The following is a 10,110-nucleotide window of genomic DNA, read 5'->3' as shown; positions in this document are numbered from 1 at the left end:
ATTCATGTAAATGCAGTCGGTTTTGTCTTAAGTGAACTTGAACAGTTGGGAGAAATACAGATGTGTCAAAATATTTGATATATGCGTCAGATCTTAAAGCAACAGCATAAACCTGCAGCCGCAGACTGCGTCATAAATGTTAATCAAACAAAAGAAAAAGAGAAAATCACTCACTGCTCTTGACTGAATCACTTATTAACTTTAATAAGAATCATCTATATTTAATGTATACAGTGAAGATTATTTTTACATTTATTACTTCATGAAATGTCTGTAGTAGGCTATTTCTGTAGAAGCCTTTACTGCTAAAAAAAAAAAAAAAAATTTAATTTGTATTTTTGAGTAATATATTTATTTATAATTTAGCTTGTAAGTAATACTTGGAGTGTTTACTTGCCTTCAGCAAGCTTGAGAATGTTTTATTACATTAGTTTATTATTTTTTACTTTTGTATTAGTTTTATAATTTATTTATAATAATTTTGTATTATTATTTTTGTACTAGCTTCAAAGAAAAATAATTTTTCTGACATCTTTGCGGCAATAGTTTTTACGGGTCCAAAATCACCTTGGGTGTGCATTATTTTCTAATAATTCAACGGCCCGTCATCAATTATTCCTTACATAATGTAATTTATGTAACTATAAATGCATTCAAAAATAAAACAGGTGTGAGTTGGCTGTGACTCATGGAAAGTATATGTAGGGCTTTTATACACAGTGTGTGCCATAACTTCTGTTACATGACTTTAAGTTTGCTAAGCAAAGCAGGACAGTAATTATTAATCAAAAATCAAAATGGCAAGATGCAATAGAAATTTGCTTTTGTTACATTTATATGGATATTGCGTTTTTCTAGTTGTAAAGGTTAAAACAATGTTAAAATACTAATAAATAAGAGACTTGAGTCCGACTCGGCCCATTTTGGACTCTGACTTGTCTCGGACTCGATTGGTAAAAGACTTGGACTCGACTTAGGGGGACTCGAACCCAACACTAGTATATTGTATATTGTGCAAAACGTGTATATTATGTAAAATGTGTATATTGTTATGTGTATTGTTAATTTTTCATATCTTGTTGCTTGTACTGCCATGGCAAAGAGTCTTGTACCTAAGAATTTCACCATTGGTAAACGTGTGTACACAATATGTGACAATAAAGAGATTTGATTTGATTTGATTTTATATATTAGATTATGTGTGATGTATTGACTGGATTCGAATTAATTTTATTATCAGTAAATGTTAAAAGAATATGTAAAAACATAAAATAATATAGATATGAGCGTAGAATACATTAAAACCAACACTTTTAATAAAACATAAATTCATCCCCCAAAATATCAAACAGATCATTTATATACCATGTTGTAAATGCCTATTTTGAGTGGAAGCAAAAACATGTTGTTTTCCAGTGGAATTGGGCTACTTTTATACTGCTGCTGGGGTTGTTTTTCTTTACTCTGTGGGTTGAAGCAAACAACAATCAAACAATTTAAAAAAGTTAGCAAGAAAACTGTAGTTTAAAAAAGAAAGAAAGAAAACTCTATTGCTACGCCTTTTGCTTGGTACAAAAATATAACTGACACCTTCATCAGGACAGGACAAGTGATTATAAAAGCTCATACATTAATAGTACAAACATTCTTCTTAATTATAACAAATTAAAATTCAATAAAATGATCATATTATATTAACATTCTTATATATACATATTGTTCAGTCGGTCACTCTCGACGTCACGTCGGATGACCGATAGGATCTCGCTTAGAGAGACCAATCTACTTCGAGTGATCCGACGTGACGTCTCCGTTCCCTCCTTCAGGGAACGAGGGTTACCATACGTAACCGAGACGTTTCACAGCTCCAACAGCACTTCTTCAAAATGTTATTTCGAATGGTTACAAATTAGATTCAGTTACAAATTATAGATAGAAATACAATTAATTGTAATCAGTAAATGTGTGTGAATGGAATATTAACTGAAAAACAGAGAATGAAAGTTAGAAAAAGTGTAACTTTCGAAAAGATACACCGAATAAGAAAAAAGGCTTGTACACTTGTGCACTGGAAGTTTAGCCCAGTTGTCCAGGTAGACAGAACTAGAGCTGAAGATCTTTGCCAGAACCCGACGGGATCGGGCTTAATTTATATCATTTTACATGGGCTCGGGCCGGGCTCGGGCTTGCGCGGTAAATGAGCGGTCATGTGATGTGTTTCGATTAGCGTGAGAAAGATGCAAAAATGGATGCTGAGGAGGAAAATGTACAGCAAGCTGACTGGGAAGATGACGAGGTTACTCGCTACATTGAAACGGCTGTCATGGAAAATGAAATGGATGTTCTTGGCTGGTGGAAGATCAACAAACCATCCTACCCAAAACTTGCAAAATTAGCCAGATCAGTACTATGCATCCTGGCCAGTAGCAGCAGCAGTGAAAGGGTGTTCAGTGCTGCTGGACGCACCATCAGTGAGCACAGGACCGCGCTGAAGCCATCTACAGTGGATTCAATAATTTTCCTCCACAAAAACATGTAGATCATTTGAAAGGTTTTTCAAATGATAACTAAATATTAATTGAGTCTTAAATGCATAATGTAGACAGAGTATATAGGCTAATGTTGGCATTATTCTTTTATTAAATTTCAGCTGCTATTCACCGTCGCGTTGAGGCCGGATTGTGGAGAGAAGTGGCGAAGTAAATCCCACGGAGCCTTTATCTTAATTTCGTTATTGCCAAATACCCATCTTAATTTAGAATTTATCTTAATTTAATTTGTTAAGAAAGATTCATTTTCTGTTGGCATTATTCTTTTATTAAATTTCAGCTGCTATTCACCGTCGCGTTGAGGCCGGATTGTGGAGAGAAGTGGCGAAGTAAATCCCGCGGAGCCTTTATCTTAATTTCGTTATTGCCAAATACCCATCTTAATTTAGAATTTATCTTAATTTAATTTGTTAAGAAAGACTCATTTTCATTGGCGCGTTGGCCTATTTATAGGCTAAGTGTATGCCTAGGCCTATTTAGAGTGCTGAGATGTTAAGATGTTACAGAGGACTTATTTTATTTCTTTGTTCCAACTTCCAAGTGGCCTATAGCCTACGTTATTAATGATTAAATTATGTTAAAACATGTATAAATGACTCATTCTTGACAAAAGGCAAAAGAGCTGTGTGCGTACGCACATTTGAATAATGTCCGGCTGTAAACGGGTTCGGGCTTTTAAAAAGCTGTCAATCAAAATGTACTTGTCGGGCTCGGGACGAATTCTGTCGGGCTTGGGCCCTGTCGGGCCTAACTTTTAAGGCCCGATTACAGCTCTAGACAGAACTAAGGCTATGAAGAAAAGAATCCAAAAGCTCAGAAAAGACAGCCAACATAAGTAATGCATTGCTTGGCAGAGAAAACATATTTGGATCTGGTCCCCTGTACATTTTCTATGCCTCTCTTATCTGACATACTCCCCAAGTCCTGAGTTGAGAACCACTATTTTAACCCTCTGGGGTCTAAGGGGGTTTTGATATCAAGCCGCGCATTGCATTCTTCTTCTGAGGTAAATTCTGTCTCTTTCCTCTCAGCGTGTCTTCTTCCAAAAACGAACAGGACTCGAGATGAACTTGAATCTTCGTGTTTGTTTACGGAGGTGATGTGGGCGTTTACATGTCTGCTTGTCTCACGTGGATGATTGTCATATCAAAAGCGGAGCCGCTCATGGCCGTGATCACATTACAAATAATAAGCTCAGACGGGAAAAATTGTGTCTTGCATTGGTTTCATACAGATTACTTTATCAGATAATATTTGTTTTCAATGCGACTTACTTCATTTAAAAGTAGACATTTCAAGCGTTCCATACATATATGTATCATATCTGTGAGGCAAGTATTCGCTGAGATTCAGGTTGTTACGTGTCAGTAAAGCTTACAGAGACTAAGATGGCAGAAAGCGCATTCTGTTTGTTTTCTTTATTTTACAAAAGCACATTATTTTGTTGTTATTATGACTATACACAAATAAAAGTAGACCCTTTGCAGTTTCAAAAGATACATTATTCTTATCTGTACGATCAAAAATGACAGAGTATTTTTAGTTCTTTTCGCAGTCATCAAGAAAAAACGTGACAGACCACAGCAGTGAGGTCTTCGATCCCAGAGGGTTAAATAATCTGAAATTGCTACATGCTATACAATGCTATGAGTAGTACTGTATACAGTAAGAACAACCCTCTACATTGCGAGTAAATCACTCGCATATGCGACTAATCTTCACTCTGGGCGACTAAATTATGTCTAATATTAGCCACTGGCTAATATTCTCAGATTTTACTCGCCAGTGTGTGAGTTGGACGCTAGGTATAAGTTTAGCACAGATATATTTTCACTCTGCAACGAAACTGTAATTTGATGAGTGTTGGTGAAGGAAAATAAAACGCCCTTCTTTCTCGAAAATCCATTTGCTTTGCATGAAAACCTTAAGCAGTGCTGGGAGATTTGCTCTGGTGTGTCGAGCCGGGTCATTATTTGAGAGCGGAGGTGCAGAAAGGCCTGTACTGGTTTGGCTGAGGTTGGTGGGCACCCCGCAGACATCGCCGTCCAAACGGCAGAGCCCACACCACTTCATTCCACTCCACTTTACTCTACCCGACCGGCATGTGAGGTTTCCTGTCACCCACTAGCCACTGTGAAAACGCATTTGTAGAATTCAAGCGCTGTATTTCCGGTGATTCTAAAAATTCACCCATTTTGTTTGCATTATGGGGTGGATACCAGAGTGTGCATGGCTCTCAGGCTTAAACTGACGCCGCAAAGTCGGTACTCCCACTGCAGCGAAGCCGGTACATGGTGTGGGAGCGACAGACCGCCGCCCGGTGTGGTGCCTCACACTTCAGCTGCTGCAATCTGGGATATATGGCATAATTCTACGAGGAAAAGGACCTGATAGAGAGCTGAAAACAGGCATGAGTCCATCTGGCGAGGATGCCCTTCCTAACACAAAGTTACACAGTTTGCTAAGTCATTCATTAAAATGTCACTGTAGGTTAGAAACATGCTAACATGCAAACAGTGAGGAAATCTCACAAGTAGTCTTGGACTCAGACAGAACCTGCAGTCCGTTCGACAGTTCAAACGTGATTCGCTGGCTCCTAGAAAACTTCCAGCAGTGTGGATATGCAAATGTTATCAGTCCACCTGGAAACAAATGCATTTTTATAAGGTGTCAGGCTGACACAAGGATAAGCAGGTGGGCTCTAAACTGCAAAATGTACCAGACTTTATGCTCATTGTCCAACCCTCTACATTGCGAGTAAATCACTCGCATATGCGACTAATCTTCACTCTGGGCGACTAAATGATGTCTAATATTAGCCACTGGCTAATAAATTCTCAGATTTTACTCGCCAGTGTGTGAGTTGGACGCTAAGTATAAGTTTAGCACAGATATATTTTCACTCGCCGAACACACTGACTGAGCGCTTCAGAGTTTCACTCTCCGTCAAGCGATCTGTGATATTTCTCAGTTCATCTGAATGGATGTGCAACGCACCTGTATTTGACGTACCGTGAACTCTAGTGTAAAGGCGCACACCTTGTCTCACACACACGCAGAGAGAGAGAGAGAGCGCGCGAGAGAGTCTACATGCAGAATTGACGAGCTACATGTAAACGATATTCTTTGTTGTATTTTCCGGTCAAAATAACGCCGTTCCTTTGGAATTCTTCAGCTTATAAGAACTGCCGGGTTCTCCGGTAGTGGGCGGAACTAATGCACAAACGACAATCTCATTGGCTGACGCTCACCTATTATCATGTGATATTTCAGTTTTTGTTTTTTAATAAATCTGCAAAAATGTCAACAATTCTGTGTTTTTCTGTCAATATGGGGTGCTGTGTGTACATTAATGAGGAAAAAAAAATTAACAAATGATTTTAGCAAATGGCTGCAATATAACAAAGAGTGAAAAATTTAAGGGGGTCTGAATACTTTCCGTACCCACTGTATATATATATAAAACACACACACACACATGCATATATGGTATATCAGTCTGGCGAGTAAACTAAAAAATTTACTAGCCAATGGCGATTCAATTGCCAAGGTGTCCATAGAGGGTTGAAGAACATTATTTTTCATGGCCAGGAAAATAACGTTTTTAAGATTTGCTACACGATTACACAAAATTTTCACTGGACAAACGGATTAGTTGATTGTAATTTTAATACTGCTACATCAGTTAATTCTTACAGCTGATAAAAATATTTTTATTCAAAATAATTTAAACATATTTCAATTTGAAGTTATTGCTAGAGATAAACTAATGATAAATTGAACAATTGAATGATATCATCGCTAAGGATAAACACCTTTGTTCATTTTCAACTCAACTAAATGACAAATGAGGAGTGGGACAGTACCATTATACCACATAAATATGACATCAATATCATAATGTTACATACATTATATAATACATAAATTACATAATATATTATTTGAAAGATAAATCAGCTTTTGTGTGAAGATAAACAGGTCTTCATAATATTTACTTCAGTTTACTTCAATCAGGTGTGCGTGTGTGTGTGTGAGACTTTTCAATCTCACATAGAGCCACTGAGGAGTTTGAACGATAAACCCCAAATCCAGCATAAAGAGGCTCAGTGAATGTGGAAGTGAATGTGTGTAAATGTGTGTGTTAGAGACACTGTAGAAGGACAGAGTGCCAGATGACCAGTCTACATATACTACTCCTCTCTTAGAAGAGCATGAAGGTACGCGTATGACAGTTTCCTTATTATCATGACAGGCAATGAATGTGTCAGAGCAGATCAGACTCCAAGAATTCCTGTTGTTCCTATTGTATCCAAACTCAGAGAATTCATTCCATCCTTTTCTGCAGATTCCTTTATATGCAACTGATGTTACAGCATATCCACTCCATTCAGCCTCCCAGTAACAGCGTCCAGACAGACTCTCTCTACAGAGAACCTGAGGCCATCCATCAAATCTCTCTGCGTGATCAGGGTATGACTGACTTTTTTCCACATATGTCACCTTTTTGTTCTCATCAGAAAGAATTAGATGACTGTTTGCTGTGTTTGGATCTAGTGTAAGAGTGCAGGCATCTGAACAGAAGAAGAGAGAACATTTACAACACAGCAACTATCACTAATGGTATATGTGTGTCTTTGTGCCATACATTTCTGTAGTCCTGCTGTAATCCTGAGCTCCCCTCCATGATCCACACTGTAAAACATACACAGTGTCACAGTGTCACAATGTCTGGACATCTGGTTCAATTAGTAAACACACACGCACGCGCACACACACACACACACACACATATACAGCAGTGCTTCCTGCTCAACGTACTTAAGATTGTCCAGTGCACAGTTTGGATTGTTCAATGTATCACAGAGCAGCTTGACTCCTGATTCTCCTGGGTGATTGTAGCTCAGATCCAGCTCTCTCAGGTGTGAGGGGTTTGAACTCAGAGCTGAAGACACATAACGGCAGCCTTCCTCAGTCACCTTACAGCCAGACAATCTACAAACACAGCAACACATTTTTTGGACATCATACAGCAACCTGTGCAGTTCACTTAGTTGCTGACTGTGTGTTTTTCCTCAACCCATATGTGTTTGCTTTTGCTCATTCTCTACTATGCCTCTGTGAACTATTGACTGCACCTTTCTATTAAAATGTTAGGGTTCACTGTGCAATTTTCACCTTACTCACTGCATACTGTCTATGAATGATGCTCTGGGAAAAATCTGCACATATCTGTTGATCTAGGATACTGGTACTGGAATAATACTAGTATCAGTATCATTGACCAGTAAGGAAGTATCAGAAGTATCAAATAATTAAAAATCATTAAAATGCCTAAACAGATATTTTAAGTCAAAGATTGGAGAAAATACAGCAGCGGGGTCTGCTGAGACATTGCAAACACCCAAGTCCAGAGAACGAATGATAACAACATGTTTTGTTCGATCAGTCAGTTTTTGTTTGTGTTTTTAAATACCTCAGTATGTTCAGTTGACACTCTGTACTCTTCAGTCCAGCAGAGAGTAGCTTTACTCCTGAATCCTGCAGGTCATTGTTACTCAGGTCCAGCACTCTCAGACAGGAGTTTGATGACTGTAGAGCTGAAGACAAACTTTCACAGCTCAGATCCGTGAGATTACAGATGACCAATCTAAAACACAACATTAAAATAGGAAGTATTTTTAACTCCGGTCACGACATCCATTTAATAATAATAATAATAATAATAATAATATGTTTAATTTATAAAGTGCCTTTCCCAGGCTCAAGGACGCGTTACAAGGTACACCAATACAACAAAGACTCATTACAAAGAAACAAATTACGTGGACATTGGACATTTGCCCAATTCAGTAACAAAATAATGCAGTTGCATATAACACAGATTATGTAATAAAGACAGAAAAAGAAGACAAATACACAATGCTATTTAGTGATAGTCTTGATTAAACAAATATGTTTTAAGCTTTGATTTAAATTCACTGAAAGAGGTGACTATTCTAAGTGCCAGGGGAAGCGAATTCCAAAGTTTGGGTGCCGTGACAAAAAAGGACCTGCCGCCCATTGAAGATAGGCAGAACCTAGGCACACAAAGAAGTTCTGAACTAGAAGTCCGGAGTGAGCGAGAAGGAATATAAGAAGAGAGTAGGTCGGAAAGATAGAAGGGAGCAAGACCTTTGAGTGCCTTAAAGGTGAGCAGAAGAATTTTGTATTGCACACAAATTGATACAGGCAACCAGTGAAGATTAAATAGAATGGGGTGATGTGAGCAGATTTTTTTGTGGAAGTTAATAGTCTGGCAACAGAATTTTGAATGTACTGCAGACGAAAGATGGAGTGAGCTGGTAAGTCAGAAAAAAGAGCGTTACAATAGTCAAGGTGAGCGGTAATAAACGCATGCACTAATGATTCTGCATCTTTTCTACTGAGGAAAGGACGAAGTTGTGCAATTCGACATAGCTGAAAAAAAGCAGCTTTGGAGAGTCTGCTGACATCCAAGCTCAGTGATGGGTCTAGAATGATACATACATTTCTAACAGTAGCCGATGGAAATATAGAAATAGCGTCAAGGTCAAAGCTAGAAACATTTTTTATTAGAGATGGGGGACCAATTATAAAAATTTCTGTTTTACTCAAGTTCAAACTAAGAAAATTAGAGTGTAGCCAGTCTTTTAACTCACTGACTCATGATATAAGAAGAGAGTAGGTCGGAAAGATAGGAGGGAGCAAGACCTTTGAGTGCCTTAAAGGTGAGCAGAAGAATTTTGTATTGCACACAAATTGATACAGGCAACCAGTGAAGATTAAATAGAATGGGGTGATGTGAGCAGATTTTTTTGTGGAAGTTAATAGTCTGGCAACAGAATTTTGAATGTACTGCAGACGAAAGATGGAGTGAGCTGGTAAGTCAGAAAAAAGAGCGTTACAATAGTCAAGGTGAGCGGTAATAAACGCATGCACTAATGATTCTGCATCTTTTCTACTGAGGAAAGGACGAAGTTGTGCAATTCGACATAGCTGAAAAAAAGCAGCTTTGGAGAGTCTGCTGACATCCAAGCTCAGTGATGGGTCTAGAATGATACATACATTTCTAACAGTAGCCGATGGAAATATAGAAATAGCGTCAAGGTCAAAGCTAGAAACATTTTTTATTAGAGATGGGGGACCAATTATTAAAATTTCTGTTTTACTCAAGTTCAAACTAAGAAAATTAGAGTGTAGCCAGTCTGTTAACTCACTGACTCATGAAGATAAGGAAGCCATCGAAAGGGTAGAATCTGGCTGACAAGCAGTGTATATCTGGATGTCATCAGCATAACAGTGGTAGTTAAAACCATGGCGACGAATTATTTGGCCAAGAGGCTGAATGTAGAGGATGAATAATAATGGTCCGAGAACTGAACCCTGGGGAACACCCTGTTTGAGCGAGACTTGGAAGATTTGGAATTGTGCAGTGAGATGTAGTATAGTCTATCTGTGAGATATGAGAAGAACCAGGATAATGCAGAACCTGAGATGCCAAACTCTGCAAGGCGAGAGAGTAATATCTTATGACAAACAG

General features: G+C 38.2%; 1 pseudogene; it reads right to left on the bottom strand.

Moving 5' to 3' along the window:
- Positions 1-6,409: 6,409 nt before the first annotated feature.
- The window catches only part of LOC107709963 (protein NLRC3-like), a 34,146-nt pseudogene continuing 30,445 nt past the window's right edge, over positions 6,410-10,110 (bottom strand).

The sequence above is a fragment of the Sinocyclocheilus rhinocerous genome, unplaced genomic scaffold (assembly GCF_001515625.1).
Source record: "Sinocyclocheilus rhinocerous isolate Xijiao unplaced genomic scaffold, SAMN03320098_v1.1 scaffold2132, whole genome shotgun sequence".
Taxonomy (NCBI): Eukaryota; Metazoa; Chordata; class Actinopteri; order Cypriniformes; family Cyprinidae; genus Sinocyclocheilus; species Sinocyclocheilus rhinocerous.
The sequence above is the reverse complement of the archived record's forward strand: the minus strand, read 5'-3'. Positions and strand labels throughout refer to the sequence as shown.